The 17,701-nt window shown below is 41.7% G+C and overlaps 1 protein-coding gene across 2 annotated transcripts in view; it reads left to right on the forward strand.

The window, feature by feature from the left end:
* The window catches only part of prkcaa (protein kinase C, alpha, a), a 522,844-nt gene that overhangs the window by 217,282 nt on the left and 287,861 nt on the right, over nt 1-17,701 (forward strand). The window lies entirely within an intron of this gene.

Raw genomic sequence — 17,701 nt, forward strand, 5'->3', positions numbered from 1 at the left:
TCTACTGATAAAAGTTTCAATCAATCAATGTTGTGTTGCTGAAAGTCAACTGTAGTCTTAAAGTCCTACTGAAATGAGATTTTCTTATTTAAACGGGGATAGCAGGTCCATTCTGTGTGTCATACTTGATCATTTCGCGCTATTGCCATATTTTTGCTGAAAGGATTTAGTGGAGAACATCGACGATAAAGTTCGCAACTTTTGGTCGCTAATAAAAAAGCCTTGCCTGTACCGGAAGTAGCAGACGATGTGCGCGTGACGTCCCGGGTTGTACGGTTCCTCACATCCTCACATTGTTTACAATCATAGCCTCCAGCAGCAAGAGCTATTCGGACCGAGAAAGCGACGATTTCCCCATTAATTTGGGCGAGGATGAAAGATTTGTGGATGAGGAAAGTTAGAGTGAAGCATAAAAAAGAAAAGGGGACGGCTCCAGGCGACGACAGTGGAAGCGTTTCCGATGTAATTAGACACATTTACTAGGATAATTCAGGAAAATCCCTTATCTGCTTATTGTTTTAATAGTGTTTTAGTGAGATTCTAAAGTCATACCTGAAAGTCGGATGGCTGCGGTGAACGCCAGTGTCTCTGAGAGAAGCCGAGGAGCCAAGATCACAGCTTTCTTTTTGAGCCGCAGGAAGAGGTCGCACAATCCACCGATGTCTCCGGTAAGAGCCGACTTAATATCACAATTTTCCTATCCAAAAACATGCTGGTTGACATAGAGAAACATGTTCGCTTGACCGCTCTGTGTTAAAGCTTCACAACAAACAAAGAAACACCGGCTGTGTTTTGGTTGCTAAAGGCAGCTGCAATCCACCAACAGCATTTGTCAGGTTCAAACATTGTTGACATCTATTAAACAAGACAAAAAGGCAAGGAATCAAACAGAGACAGAGTTCAATTTGGACTCAGATCATGAGGACAGACATGGCCTCTGTACACCTTTCACAGTTCCTGCACCAAGCTCTAACGAAAAGGTTTTCGTCTCCTCTTTTATTTAGATATGCAATGTTTACGCAACAACACATGTCAAAACAGGAATGGGGAGTATATAAACAGTCGTTGTTTTCGGTCACATTGAAGACAAAAGAAGACGATGCCTCGGGCCCAGGCTCGTCCTGGTTTCAGCTTCGGCAGGTCTTTGAGGACAAAAGAAAACCCCTCTCGTCGCATTCCAACGTACACAGCGGAATGCCCCAAGACTTTGCTTGGTCGAAGAAGGACAGCTCTCAACTACTCAATTAAATAAAAGAGATCTGAAAGTTTTTGGATAATTCACACACAATTTACACAATTTTTCTAACAGCATTCTTCTTTGACGTCTCCATTATTAATTGAACAAATTGCAAAAGATTCAGCAACACAGATGTCCAAAATAGTGTGGTATTATGCGATTAAAGCAGACTACTTTTAGCCGTGAGTGGTGCTGGGCTAAAATGTCCGCTCCAACCAATAACGTCACAAGCACGCGTCAACATAAGCGTCTTTATTCCGCAACGTTTTCAACAGGATACCTCGCGGGAAATTTATAATTGCAATTTAGTAAACTAAAAAGGCCGTATTGGCATGTGTTGCAATGTTAATATTTCATCATTGATATATAAACTATCAGACTGCGTGGTCGCTAGTAGTGGCTTTCAGTAGGACTTTAATGCTGGAATATAGACAATTTACTGAAAAAATGATTTTAGCAGGAATTTTTCTTTTGATCCTTATCTGATTTTTTGCCCACAAATGCGATCCGCTTTTGAGTCCTGATCCGATACTTTGACAATTCATTATAGAACTGAAATTGCTGCATAATACTGTATTGTCCGGACCATAGGGCGCACTGTTTTTGATCTTTTTCATATATTAGGCAAGTGTTTTTCAACCTTTTTTGGAGCCTAGGCACATTTTTTTGCGTTAAGAAAAATCCGGAGCCACACCTCCAGCAAAAATCGATTAAAAAATGAAACTCAGTTGACAGTAAAAAGTCGTTGTCGCAATTGTTGGCTATGACTTTAAACCAGGGGTGCCCACACTTTTTCTGCAGGCGAGCTACTTTTCAATTGACCAACTCGAGGGGATCTACCTCATTTATATATATCATTTATATTTATTTATTTATGAAAGAGACATTTTTGTAAACAAGTTAAATGTGTTTAATGATAATACAAGCATGTGTAACACATATAGATGTCTTTCTTTCACAAAGACAAGAATATAAGTTGGTGTATTACCTGATTCTGATGACTTGCATTGATTGGAATCAGACAGTAATGATGATAACGCCCACATTTTCAAATGGAGGAGAAAAAAAGTTGTCCTTTCTGTACAATACCACATGAAAGTGGTTGCTTTTTGGCATCTAATTCATCCAGCTTCCATACACTTTACAAGAAAAACATTGGCGGCAAATTCCGTAGCTTGCTTGATTGACATTCACGGCACCCGAGGGTCTTGTGAGATGACGCTGGCTGCTGCCAGTTCATTATTATGAAAAAATGACAGAGAGGAAGGCGAGAAACACTTTTTATTTCAACAGACTTTCGCGCCGTCCCTTCCGTCAAAACTCTAAAGGCCGACTGCACATTTCCTATCTTCACAATAAAAGCCCTGCTTCATGCTGCCTGCGCTAACAAAATAAGAGTCTCGGAAAGCTGGCGTGCACAAGTGATGTGCACGCCAGCTTTCTGAGGGATCGCTTGTGCACGCCAGTTTTCCGAGACTCTGTATTTAGTTAGCGCAGGCAGCATGAAGCAGGGCTTTTATTGTGAAGATAGGAAATGTGCAGTCGGCCTTTAGAGTTTTGACGGAAGGTACGGCGCGAGAGTCTGTTGAAATAAAAAGTGTTTCTGGCCTTCCTCTCGGTCATATTTTCATAATAATGATCTTGCAGCAGCCAGCGTCATCTCACAAGACCCTCCGGTACCGTGAATGTCATTTAAGTGACGTTTTGGTGAAGATTGATGATCACTCATTTTTAGGTCTATTTTTTTTAAAAGCCTGGCTGGAGATGGACTGACACACCCCCCGCGGTCGACTGGTAGCTCGCGATCGACGTAATGGGCACCCCTGCTTTAAACCATAACAAACCATGCATCAATATAGCTCTTGTCTCAAAGTAGGTGTACTGTCACCACCTGTCACATCACGCCGTGACTTATTTGGAGTTTTTTTTGCTGTTTTCCTGTGTGTTGCGTTTTAGTTTTTGTCTTGCGCTCCTATTTTGGTGGCATTTTCTATTTTTTTGGTATTTTCCTGTAGCAGTTCCATGTCTTCCTTTGAGCAATTTTCCCCACGTCTACTTTGTTTTAGCAATCAAGAATATTACAGTTGGGTTTTCCTTCTTTATGTGGACATTGTTAATTGTCATGTCATGTTCGGATGTACATTGTGGACGTCGTCTTTGCTCCACAGTAAGTCTTTGCTGTCGTCCAGCATTCTGTTTTTGTTTTCTTTGTAACCAGTTTTAGTTTCGTTCTGCATAGACTTCCCTAAGTTTCAATGCCTTTTCTTAGGAGCACTCACCTTTTTGTTTATTTTTGGTTAAGCATGAGACACATTTTTCCCTGCACGCTGCCTCCCGCTGTTTCCGACATCTACTAAGCAATTAGCTACCGGCTGCCACCTACTGATATGGAAACAGACACTCAACAACAACACATTTTTTGCAGACTATAGTTACTAGATTGCAAAAAGTGTGCCGCAGCACAGTGGTTGAAAATCACTATATTCGGCGTATTAAAGGATTCATATTATTTTAATTTTTTTCTAAATGTAAAACACTTCCTTGTGGCCTACATAACATGTAATGGTGGTTCTTTGCTCAAAATGTTGCACATATTATGTTTTACAGCTGAAACACTGCAGATTGCGGACAGGCGTTAGCCGCTAGCGAGCGAGCAGTGTTTAGAGGTTTTCCTTTATCGTGTGTTCTTGAGCCAAAATGTGTCCATTCTCCCCTTTCTGTCCCCACACTGCGTCTGCTTGTAAGTACTCTGTCCGTTTTTTGTTGCCTCTGCTCGTTTTACCAGCAATCAATCCATCAATCAATCAATGTTTATTTATATAGCCCTAAATCCCAAGCGTCTCAAAGGGCTGCACAAACTACGAAGACATCCTCGGTCCAGAGCCCACATAAGGGCAAGGAAAAACTCACCCCAATGTCACGATGTCATGTCCGTAAAAAAAAAAAAAAAAGTATTGTTATTTTTCAGAGGCAGTATAGTACCGTTTTTGATTCATTAGCACCACAGTACTTTATTAGTACCGTTATACAGTACAACTTTAAAGGGGAACATTATCACAATTTCATTAGGGTTAAAACCAATAAAAATCAGTTCCCAGTGTCTTATTTTATTTTTTGAAGTTGTTTTTCAAAATTATACCCGTCCTGGAATATCCCTAAAAAAAGCTTTAAAGTGCTTGATTTTTGCTATTCGCTTAAGTCACTGTTCATTTCCCTGTGACGTCACATAGCGATTTCAATACAAACAATGGCGAATGGCACAGCAAGATATAGCGACATTAGCTCGGATTCAGACTCGGATTTCAGCGGCATAAGCGATTCAACAGATTACGCATGTATTGAAACGGATGGTTGGAGTATGGAGGCAGATAGCGAAAACGAAATTGAAGAAGAAACTGAAGCTATTCGGCCATGTCTGCGTTAGCATCGCCGGTAAAATGTGCAGACCAACCGATCAGGACTTTCGCATTGACACTGGATCAACTTAAATCCGTCGATTGGTAAGTGTTTGTTTGGCATTAAATGCGGGTGGAAGGAAACGCTGGATGTAAATATAGTTTCAAATGTACATACAGGTAGCCTAAATAGTATGTTAGCATCGATTAGCTGGCAGTCATGTCTGATTAGCACATAAGTCAATATCAACAACACTCACCTTTGTGATTTTGTTGACTTTATCGTTGGGAATGCATCTGCTTTGAGTGTCGCAGGATATCCAGACATTCTTGTCATCTCTGTGCCATCTCTGTCTCTGTCCCTCGTTTGTCGTAAAAACCAAACGAGGGACTTTCGCATCTCTTGACACTGGAGCAACTTAAATCGGTCGATTGCTAAGTGTTTGTTTGGCATTAAATGCGTGTGGAGGGAAAGGCTAGATGCATATATAGCTCCAAATGAGGCATAATGCTGCAATATGTACATACAGCTAGCCTAAATGGCATGTTAGCATCGATTAGCTGGCAGTCATGTCTGATTAGCACATAAGTCAATAACATCAACAAAACTCACCTTTGTGATTTCGTTGACTTTATCGTTGGGAATGCATCTGCTTTGAGTGTCGCAGGATATCCAGACATTCTTGTCATCTCTGTGCCATCTCTGTCATAGCATCGCCGGTAAAAACCAAACGAGGGACTTTCGCATCTCTTGACACTGGAGCAACTTAAATCCGTCGATTGCTAAGTGTTTGTTTGGCATTAAATGCGTGTGGAGGGAAAGGCTACATGCATATATAGCTCCAAATGAGGCATAATGCTGCAATATGTACATACAGCTAGCCTAAATGGCATGTTAGCATCGATTAGCTGGCAGTCATGTCTGATTAGCACATAAGTCAATAACAACAACACTCACCTTTGTGATTTTGTTGACTTTATCGTTGGGAATGCATTTGCTTTGAGTGTTGCAGGATATCCAGACATTCTTGTCATCTCTGTGCAATCTCTGTCGTAGCATCGCCGGTAAAAACCAAACGAGGGACTTTCGCATCTCTTGACACTGGAGCAACTTAAATCCGTCGATTGCTAAGTGTTTGTTTGGCATTAAATGTGGGTGGAGGGAAAGGCTAGATGCATATATAGCTCCAAATGAGGCATAATGCTGCAATATGTACATACAGCTAGCCTAAATGGCATGTTAGCATCGATTAGCTGGCAGTCATGTCTGATTAGCACATAAGTCAATAACATCAACAAAACTCACCTTTGTGATTTCGTTGACTTTATCGTTGGGAATGCATCTGCTTTGAGTGTCGCAGGATATCCAGACATTCTTGTCATCTCTGTGCCATCTCTGTCATAGCATCGCCGGTAAAAACCAAACGAGGGACTTTCGCATCTCTTGACACTGGAGCAACTTAAATCCGTCGATTGCTAAGTGTTTGTTTGGCATTAAATGTGGGTGGAGGGAAAGGCTAGATGCAAATATAGCTACAAATGAGGCATAATGCTGCAATATGTACATACAGCTAGCCTAAATGGCATGTTAGCATCGATTAGCTGGCAGTCATGTCTGATTAGCACATAAGTCAATAACATCAACAAAACTCACCTTTGTGATTTCGTTGACTTTATCATTGGGAATGCATCTGCTTTGAGTGTCGCAGGATATCCAGATATTCTTGTCATCTCTGTGCCATCTCTGTCATAGCATCGCCGGTAAAAACCAAACGAGGGACTTTCGCATCTCTTGACACTGGAGCAACTTAAATCCGTCGATTGCTAAGTGTTTGTTTGGCATTAAATGTGGGTGGAGGGAAAGGCTAGATGCATATATAGCTCCAAATGAGGCATAATGCTGCAATATGTACATACAGCTAGCCTAAATGGCATGTTAGCATCGATTAGCTGGCAGTCATGTCTGATTAGCACATAAGTCAATAACATCAACAAAAATCACCTTTGTGATTTTGTTGACTTTATCGTTGGGAATGCATCTGCTTTGAGTGTCGCAGGATATCCAGACATTCTTGTCATCTCTGTGCCATCTCTGTCATAACATCGCCGGTAAAAACCAAACGAGGGACTTTCGTATCTCTTGACACTGGAGCAACTTAAATCCGTCGATTGGTATGTGTTTGTTTGGCATTAAATGTGCGTGGAGGGAAAGGCTAGATGCATATATAGCTCCAAATGAGGCATAATGCTGCAATATGTACATACAGCTAGCCTAAATGGCATGTTAGCATCGATTAGCTGGCAGTCATGTCTGATTAGCACATAAGTCAATAACATCAACAAAAATCACCTTTGTGATTTCGTTGACTTTATCGTTGGGAATGCATCTGCTTTGAGTGTCGCAGGATATCCAGACATTCTTGTCATCTCTGTGCCATCTCTGTCGTAGCATCGCCGGTAAAAACCAAACGAGGGACTTTCGCATCTCTTGACACTGGAGCAACTTAAATCCGTCGATTGGTATGTGTTTGTTTGGCATTAAATGTGTGTGGAGGGAAAGGCTAGATGCATATATAGCTCCAAATGAGGCATAATGCTGCAATATGTACATACAGCAAGCCTAAATGGCATGTTAGCATCGATTAGCTGGCAGTCATGTCTGATTAGCACATAAGTCAATAACATCAACAAAACTCACCTTTGTGATTTCGTTGACTTTATCGTTGGGAATGCATCTGCTTTGAGTGTCGCAGGATATCCAGACATTCTTGTCATCTCTGTGCCATCTCTGTCATAGCATCGCCGGTAAAAACCAAACGAGGGACTTTCGCATCTCTTGACACTGGAGCAACTTAAATCCGTCGATTGGTATGTGTTTGTTTGGCATTAAATGTGTGTGGAGGGAAAGGCTAGATGCATATATAGCTCCAAATGAGGCATAATGCTGCAATATGTACATACAGCTAGCCTAAATAGCATGTTAGCATCGATTAGCATGCCGTGCTAATCGATGCACATTCTACGTAAATCAACTTGAATCCGTCCCTGTTCGTGTTGTTACACACTCCATGCCTCGTCTGTGTTGTCGATGTCTCCAAGGTACCGGAAAACAGTCGAAAAAACGGAAAATAACAGAGCTGATTTGACTCCATGCGTGTGATGTGTAGGGAAAAATGGCGTTGAGTACCGATGTGACGTCGCTCAGAGAGACATAAACAGAAAGGCATTTAATCCGCCAATATTCGCCCATTTAGAGTTCGGAAATCGGTTAAAAAAATATATGGTCTTTTTTCTGCAACATCAAGGTATATATTGAGGCTTACATAGGTCTGCTGATAATGTTCCCCTTTAATAGCTTGGTAATTGTTCTGTATAATTGTATGAATGTCTGGATTTTCTTTCGAGACCCAACGGAGAACAGGAACAGCCTTATTTTATTACTGATATCAAATGTATTGTTTTTTTTTGAGAAAAAAACATTCCTCTATAGCAGGGGTGTCCAAAGTGCGGCCCGGGGGCCATTTGTGGCCCGCAGGTCATTTTTTAACGGCCCCACGGCACATTTTAAAAAGACTATCAATCAATCAATCAATGTTTATTTATATAGCCCCAAATCACAAATGTCTCAAAGGACTGCACAAATCATTACGACTACAACATCCTCGGAAGAACCCACAAAAGGGCAAGGAAAACTCACACCCAGTGGGCAGGGAGAATTCACATCCAGTGGGACGCCAGTGACAATGCTGACTATGAGAAACCTTGGAGAGGACCTCAGATGTGGGCAACCCCCCGCCTCTAGGGGACCGAAAGCAATGGATGTCGAGCGGGTCTAACATGATACTGTGAAAGTTCAATCCATAGTGGCTCCAACACAGCCGCGAGAGTTCAGTTCAAAGCGGATCCAAGACAGCAGCGAGAGTCCCGTCCACAGGAAACCATCTCAAGCGGAGGCGGATCAGCAGCATAGAGATGTCCCCAACCGATACACAGGCGAGCTGTCCATCCTGGGTCTCGACTCTGGACAGCCAGTACTTCATCCATGGTCATCGGACCGGACCCCCTCCACAAGGGAGGGGGGGACATAGGAGAAAGAAAAGAACCGGCAGATCAACTGGTCTAAAAAGGAGGTCTATTTAAAGGCTAGAGTATACAAATGAGTTTTAAGGTGAGACTTAAATGCTTCTACTGAGGTGGCATCTCGAACTGTTACCGGGAGGGCATTCCAGAGTACTGGAGCCCGAACGGAAAATGCTCTATAGCCCGCAGACTTTTTTTGGGCTTTGGGAATCACTAATAAGCCGGAGTCCTTTGAAGGCAGATTTCTTGCCGGGACATATGGTACAATACAATCGGCAAGATAGGATGGAGCTAGACCGTGTAGTATTTTATACGTAAGTAGTAAAACCTTAAAGTCACATCTTAAGTGCACAGGAAGCCAGTGCAGGTGAGCCAGTACAGGTATATATGTATGTATATATGTATATAAAGGTATATACAGTACAGGTATATATGTATGTATGTATGTATATAAAGGTATATACAGTACAGGTATATATGTATGTATATATGTATATAAAGGTATATACAGTACAGGCGTAATGTGATCAAACTTTCTTGTTCTTGTCAAAAGTCTAGCAGCCGCATTTTGTACCAACTGTAATCTTTTAATGCTAGACATGGGGAGACCCGAAAATAATACGTTACAGTAGTCGAGGCGAGACGTAACAAACGCATGGATAATGATCTCAGCGTCTTTACTGGACAGAATGGAGCGAATTTTAGCGATATTACGGAGATGAAAGAAGGCCGTTTTAGTAACGCTTTTAATGTGTGCCTCAGAGAGAGTTGGGTCGAAGATAATACCCAGATTCTTTACCGTGTCGCCTTGTTTAATTGTTTGGTTGTCAAATGTTAGAGTTGTATTATTAAATAGAGTTCGGTGTCTAGCAGGACCGATAATCAGCATTTCCGTTTTTTTGGCGTTGAGTTGCAAAAAGTTAGCGGACATCCATTGTTTAATTTCATTAAGACACGCCTCCAGCTGACTACAGTCCGGCGTGTTGGTCAGCTTTAGGGTCATGTAGAGTTGGGTGTCATCAGCATAACAGTGAAAGCTAATACCGTATTTGCGTATGACGTCACCCTATGGAAAAAAATGTTAAAACATAAAAAGTGGGATAAAAGAGCAAACAGGTGAAATGTAACAAGAAAAAGTTGCAATGTTTACTCTAATAACAAAACAGCCATGCAGGCTGTTTCTTTCTTTTAAAAAGAAAATAGTGAATCAAAATCTATTATGAATTATTGACCAATTCAAGGCTTCAATTTCGTCACATTAAATATTCCACATTGAGATATTTTTGGGGGCAAATGTTGCATATTTTGTGTTTGCCATATAAAAAGCTGTTTTTTTTTCTTCAAAGAAGGGCCTAATACGAACAAACAAAAACATAAACTACAAAAAAAAACTTTTAATTGACAAATAGATCTGAAGTTGATCTCCAGACCATTGTGTTAAAAGTAAACAGTAAAAAATAATAATATTAATTTATTTTTTAACACTTTAATGAGTACGAACCTTTTGGATCAGTGTGTTTTGTTTTTAAGTGTCATTGCACAAAAAGTAATAGTGAATCAAAATATATAAAAGTGGCCCTCGCTGGAAAATGGTTGGACACCTCTGGATGACAGTCCAGTGTGGATGAACTTGACTGGCCTGCACAAAGTCCTGACCTGAACCCGATAGAACACCCGATAGAAAATGGAAGAGTTTGGTGGAGGAGGATTTATGATGTGGGGTTGTTTTTCAGGAGTTATATGGGCTCTAAACCGCGGATGTTGTTGTGGCTTGTGCAGCCCTTTGAGACACTTTTGATTTAGGGCTATATAAATAAACATTGATTGATTGAGTTGGCCTTTGAATGCTCCAGGATACGAAAACATTTTGGACAATTCCATGCTCCCAACCTTGTGGGAACAGTTTGGAGCCACTTGACTGTGCACCAGTGCACAAAGCAAGGTCCATAAAGACATGGATGACAGAGTCTGGTTTGGATGAACTTGACTGGCCTGCACAGAGTCCTGACCTGTACCCGATAGAACACCTTTAAGATGAATTAGAATAGAGACTGAGAGCCAATAAGGTTTTTGATGATTTCCGTGTTTCCTGTCATGATGAACAAGTGTACACATTTCTTGTGAGACATGGTATGTTTTTGAGTGTACTAAAGCTCTCAAACGCGTTTCGGTTCGGATGTGGGATCTGAGCCGTGGATGTCGTTGTGGCTTGTGCAGCCCTTTGAGACACTGGTGATTTAACTTTGATTGCATGCACCTGATTGGCAACACTAAATGGTCCCTAGTGTGTGAATGTTGTCGGTCTATCTGTGTTGGCCCTGCGATGAGGTGGCGACTTGTCCAGGGTGTACCCCGCCTTCCGCCCGAATGCAGCTGGGATAGGCTCCAGCACCCCCCGCGACCCCAAAAGGGACAAGTGGTAGAAAATGGATGTATGATTGACTTTGAGATGACGGTATAATGGCAATAATACTACATACAAGCTTATTTTATAGCACAGTTAACATAAATAAATAAAAAATATATTAATATAATCATTAATTCTTTTATTGCTTTGTTATCTATAACACAGACCAAAGATCCATCCATCCATGCATCCATCCATCTATCTTCTATCGCTTATGTAGACGGGTTTTTTTTTTTAATGGTAGCATATGTTCACCTATATTGTTTTGGTTAGAATATTTTCATATATAAAAGTGGCCCTCGCTGGAAAATGGTTGGACACCTCTGGATGACAGTCCAGTGTGGATGAACTTGACTGGCCTGCACAGAGTCCTGACCTGAACCCGATAGAACACCCGATAGAAAATGGAATAGTTTGGTGGAGGAGGAATTATGATGTGGGGTTGTTTTTCAGGAGTTATATGGGCTCTAAACCGCGGATGTTGTTGTGGCTTGTGCAGCCCTTTGAGACACTTTTGATTTAGGGCTATATAAATAAACATTGATTGATTGAGTTGGCCTTTGAATGCTCCAGGATACGAAAACATTTTGGACAATTCCATGCTCCCAACCTTGTGGGAACAGTTTGGAGCAACTTGACTGTGCACCAGTGCACAAAGCAAGGTCCATAAAGACATGGATGACAGAGTCTGGTGTGGATGAACTTGACTGGCCTGCACAGAGTCCTGACCTAAACTTGATAGAATGAATTAGTACGGAGACCTTCTCGGCCAACATCAGTGTGTGACCTCACCAAGGCGCTTTTGGGAAGAACGGTGCAAAATTCCTATAAACACACTCCGCAACCTTGTGGACAGCCTTCCCAGAAGAGTTAAAGCTGTAATAGCTGCAAAAGGTGGACCGACATCATACTGAACCCTATGGGTTAGGAATGGGATGACACTTCAAGTTCTTATGTGAGTCAAGGCAGGTGGCCAAATACTTTTGGCAATATAGTGTATGTGCATCTTGGCTATGCCGTATAGTTGTTACATGCAGTCTACTGACCCGCAGCAGACACAGGTGGATAATTCAATATCAATGTTCCAGCGATGTCCCCTTGGTGCCACCATTAGGAAATGGGAAAGAAAAATGATGAGTGACTCTCTGTCTCCATCCAGGCTGGGAAGAGTGGATTATTCCCTTCTGATAATAATGCCTCGCAGTGGATATTACTTAGAAAATCAGGTTGTGATTTACAAACATGTTGACTCTTGAGCAGGGGTGCCCACACTTTTTCTGCAGGCGAGCTACTTTTCAATTGACCAACTCGAGGGGATCTACCTCATTTATATATATCATTTATATTTATTTATTTATGAAAGAGACATTTTTGTAAACAAGTTAAATGTGTTTAATGATAATACAAGCATGTGTAACACATATAGATGTCTTTCTTTCACAAAGACAAGAATATAAGATGGTGTATTACCTGATTCTGATGACTTGCATTGATTGGAATCAGACAGTAATGATGATAACGCCCACATTTTCAAATGGAGGAGAAAAAAAGTTGTCCTTTCTGTACAATACCACATGAAAGTGGTTGGTTTTTGGCATCTAATTCATCCAGCTTCCATACACTTTACAAGAAAAACATTGGCGGCAAATTCCGTAGCTTGCTTGATTGACATTCACGGCACCCGAGGGTCTTGTGAGATGACGCTGGCTGCTGCCAGTTCATTATTATGAAAAAATGACAGAGAGGAAGGCCAGAAACACTTTTTATTTCAACAGACTTTCGCGCCGTCCCTTCCGTCAAAACTCTAAAGGCCGACTGCACATTTCCTATCTTCACAATAAAAGCCCTGCTTCATGCTGCCTGCGCTAACAAAATAAGAGTCTCAGAAAGCTGGCGTGCACAAGTGATGTGCACGCCAGCTTTCTGAGGGATCGCTTGTGCACGCCAGCTTTCCGAGACTCTGTATTTAGTTAGCGCAGGCAGCATGAAGCAGGGCTTTTATTGTGAAGATAGGAAATGTGCAGTCGGCCTTTAGAGTTTTGACGGAAGGTACGGCGCGAGAGTCTGTTGAAATAAAAAGTGTTTCTGGCCTTCCTCTCGGTCATATTTTCATAATAATGATCTTGCAGCAGCCAGCGTCATCTCACAAGACCCTCCGGTACCGTGAATGTCATTTAAGTGACGTCTTGGTGAAGATTGATGATCACTCATTTTTAGGTCTATTTTTTTTAAAAGCCTGGCTGGAGATGGACTGACACACCCCCCGCGGTCGACTGGTAGCTCGCAATCGACGTAATGGGCACCCCTGGTCTTGAGCTTGCGCCCGGGACAGTGACGGAGTTCAGGGTTTAACTCTAAATAATAAACGCTAATCCAGCAGGCTTCGAGACAAAACGGGAAATGATTGGCAGATTAGGCCGCCATTAGCGGGGACGAGGTGTGGGGACGACATTAGAAGAGAACGGCTGGCTAAAAGCGGCACATCCGCATTGCCGGTTCAAAGGATGACGTGTAATAGCAGCATTTTGCTGGGAATCATTAAAGTCCTACTGAAAGCCACTACTAGCGACCACACAGTCTGATAGTTTATATATCAATGATGAAATATTAACATTGCAACACATGCCAATACGGCCGCTTTAGTTTACTAAATTGCAATTTTAAATTTCCCGCGAAGTATCCTGTTGAAAACGTCGCGGTATGATGACACGTGCGCGTGACATCACGGATTGCAGCCGACATTATTTTCCAGCCCGATCCAAGCTATAAGTAGTCTGCTTTAATTGCATAATTACACAGTATTCTGGACATCTGTGTTGCTGAATCTTTTGCAATTTGTTCAATTAATAATGGAGACATCAAAGAAGAAAGATGTAGGTGGGAAGCGGTGTATTGGGGCCACCTTTAGCAACACAAACACAGCCGGTGTTTCCTTGTTTACATTCCCGAAGGTGAAGCTTTACTATAGAACAGAGCGGTCAAGCGAACATGGTTCCCTACCACATGTCAACCGGCAGGTTTCGGTGAGAAAATTGTGGTAATAAGTCGGCTCTTACCGTAGACATGAGCGGAGTTTGCGTCGTTCCTCGTGCACCTGTCAAAGAGACAGCTGCAGAGTCTCTTGCCGCCCCTTGAACGTGGGATGCTTCCACCATGGAGGAGGGAAAAAAAGCTCGACCGGCTGCCTTCGCCTCGTTGAGAAACATGGCTTCTCTCAGAGACACTGGCGGTCACCACACCCTCGGCCACACCCCTCCGACTTTCAGGTAAAGCCGTATATCCATCCATTTTTTACCGCTTATTTCCTTTTGGGGTCGCGGGGGGCGCTGGCGCCTATCTCAGCTACAATCGGGCGGAAGGCGGGCTACACCCTGGACAAGTCGCCACCTCATCGCAGGGCCAACACAGATAGACCGACAACATTCACACTCACATTCACACACTAGGGCCTTAATCAGGAAAAATTACTAATGAGGTTCCATAAATTATTATTTTTTAATTTTTTCCAAAAGATTCAAATTAGCTAGTTTTTTTCTTAATTTTTTTGGGTTGAACTCTGAATTTTAAAGAGTCGAAACTGAAGATATAGGTTGATTGGCAACACTAAATGGTCCTAGTGTGTGAATGTTGTCTGTCTATCTGTGTTGGCCCTGCGATGAGGTGGCGACTTGTCCAGGGTGTACCCCGCCTTCCGCCCGATTGTAGCTGAGATAGGCGCCAGCGCCCCCCGCCACCCCGAAAGGGAATAAGCGGTAGAAAATGGATGGATGGATGGATTTCTTCAAACTTATTATGATTAAAATTCAAAAAAAATATTCTGGCAAATCTAGAAAATCTGTAGAATCAAATTTAAATCTTATTTCAAAGTCTTTTGAATTTATTAAAAAAAAAAATTCTGGAAAATCTATAAGAAATAATGATTTGTCTTTGTTAGAAATATAGCTTGGTCCAGTTTGTTATATATTCTAACAAAGTGCAGATTGGATTTTTACCTATTTAAAACATGTCATCAAAGTTCTAAAATTAATCTTCCGTCCATTCATTTTCTACCCATTATTCCCTTTTGGAGTCGCGGGGGGCGCTGGCGCCTATCTCAGCTACAATCGGGCGGAAGGCGGGGTACACCCTGGACAAGTCGCCACCTCATCACAGGGCCAACACAGATAGACAGACAACATTCACACTCACATTCACACACTAGGGCCTTAATCAGGAAAAATTACTAATGAGGTTCCATAAATTATTATTTTTTAATGTTTTCAAAAAGATTCAAATTAGCTAGTTTTTTTCTTCATTTTTTGGGTTGAACTCTGAATTTTAAAGAGTCGAAACTGAAGATATAGGTTGATTGGCAACACTAAATGGTCCTAGTGTGTGAATGTTGTCTGTCTATCTGTGTTGGCCCTGCGATGAGGTGGCGACTTGTCCAGGGTGTACCCCGCCTTCCGCCCGATTGTAGCCGAGATAGGCGCCAGCGCCCCCCGCCACCCCGAAAGGGAATAAGCGGTAGGAAATGGATGGATGGATGGAAACTGAAGATAAACTATGTTTCAAAATTAACTTTTCATTTTTTTTCGTGTTTTCTCCTCTTTTAAACCGTTCAATTAGGTGTTTTTTCATCATTTATTCTCTACAAAAAAAACCTTCCGTAAAAGGAAAAAAAAAATGTACGACGGAATGCAGACAGAAATACCCATTTTTTTTATATATATAGATTTATTTATTAAAGGTAAATTAAGCAAATTGGCTATTTCTGGCAATTTATTTAAGTGTGTATCAAACTGGTAGCCCTTCGCATTAATCAGTACCCAAACTGGTTGGTGACCCCTGAGCTAGAGGTACTCTATATCATATATAAATATGTTCCCCCCCCCTATTGGAAAAAGGTAACACTAAAGTGAAGTGAGTGAATTATATTTATATAGCGCTTTTCTCTAGTGACTCAAAGCGCTTTACATAGTGAAACCCAATATCTAAGTTACATTTAAACCAGTGTGGGTGGCACTGGGAGCAGGTGGGTAAAGTGTCTTGCCCAAGGACACAACAGCAGTGACTAGGTTGGCGGAAGCGGGAATCGAACCTGCAACCCTCAAGTTGCTGGCACGGCCGCTCTACCAACCGAGCTAAACCGCCCCAAAAAAAGCAAAAGATGTCAACAATTCAGTAATTTGGGATATATATATAGGAGGAGTAGGATTTGATATGTTCTGCCTCTTCCTACTCCTTTCCAAACAAGGTTAAATAATGCAAGTATAATTATAAATGTGTCTTTATTTCAACTACCTCTCTGAACCCGTGTACCTGTTTGGAGTCTCGAACTGGCCGAGTTCAAACTATTTTTGGCCAAAGGGGTTTGATGTCATCTCTGTAGGTCTCTATTTTAAGTCTCGGTCGATGATCTTGAACGGCACACCGCCTTATCTCCGGTTACAGAGGCCAAGTTGGGCCGCTGAGAGGACGTAGACGCCACCGCCACCAAGCCGCCACGTAAATGGAGTTTCACACTTGGCAGGCGGTGCCCGATGGCGCATGGCTGCTACAGGAAGCCATTCAACCAGGAGCCAAAGCATCGGGTGGCGTTAAAAACTCTAAACCACAGGTGTCGGACTACCAAATTCCGGGCTATAAGCCGCTATTTTTTTTTCCCCAACACTTTGCACCCTGCGGTTTAAACGGTGGTGCCGGTAATTCATGGATATTTGTTCGCTGACTGCCACAATAGAAATAGTCTAAAAAAAACAGAAATTTCACGAATAAGGTGTTTTATTGTTTGTGCTACGACGTCATCCTTCGGACGAGTTTGCGCATTACAGTTTGCTGTGCTTTCAACCGGAATTAGGAGTGCCGTGCATATTTGTAACTCCCAAGTCACATTTTTGGGGGAAATTTATTTGATAAAACCCAACACCAAGAATAGACATTTGAAAGGCAATTCAAAATAAATAAAGAATAGTGAACAACAGGCTGAATATGAGGCATAAATAACCAACAGAGAAGGTGCCTGCTATGTTAACCTAACATATTATGGTAAGAGTCATTCAAATAACTATAACATATAGAACATGTTATATGTTTACCAAACAATCTGTCACTTCTAATCGATAAATCCCAAAAAACCTTATACGTCCAGTCCACGGGTGCCCACACTTTTTCTGCAGGCGAGCTACTTTTCAATTGACCAACTCGAGGGGATCTACCTCATTTATATATATCATTTATATTTATTTATTTATGAAAGAGACATTTTTGTAAACAAGTTAAATGTGTTTAATGATAATACAAGCATGTGTAACACATATAGATGTCTTTCTTTCACAAAGACAAGAATATAAGTTGGTGTATTACCTGATTCTGATGACTTGCATTGATTGGAATCAGACAGTAATGATGATAACGCCCACATTTTCAAATGGAGGAGAAAAAAAGTTGTCCTTTCTGTACAATACCACATGAAAGTGGTTGCTTTTTGGCATCTAATTCATCCAGCTTCCATACACTTTACAAGAAAAACATTGGCGGCAAATTCCGTAGCTTGCTTGATTGACATTCACGGCACCCGAGGGTCTTGTGAGATGACGCTGG

The sequence above is a fragment of the Nerophis ophidion genome, linkage group LG20, assembly GCF_033978795.1.
Source record: "Nerophis ophidion isolate RoL-2023_Sa linkage group LG20, RoL_Noph_v1.0, whole genome shotgun sequence".
In the NCBI taxonomy this organism is placed as follows: domain Eukaryota; kingdom Metazoa; phylum Chordata; class Actinopteri; order Syngnathiformes; family Syngnathidae; genus Nerophis; species Nerophis ophidion.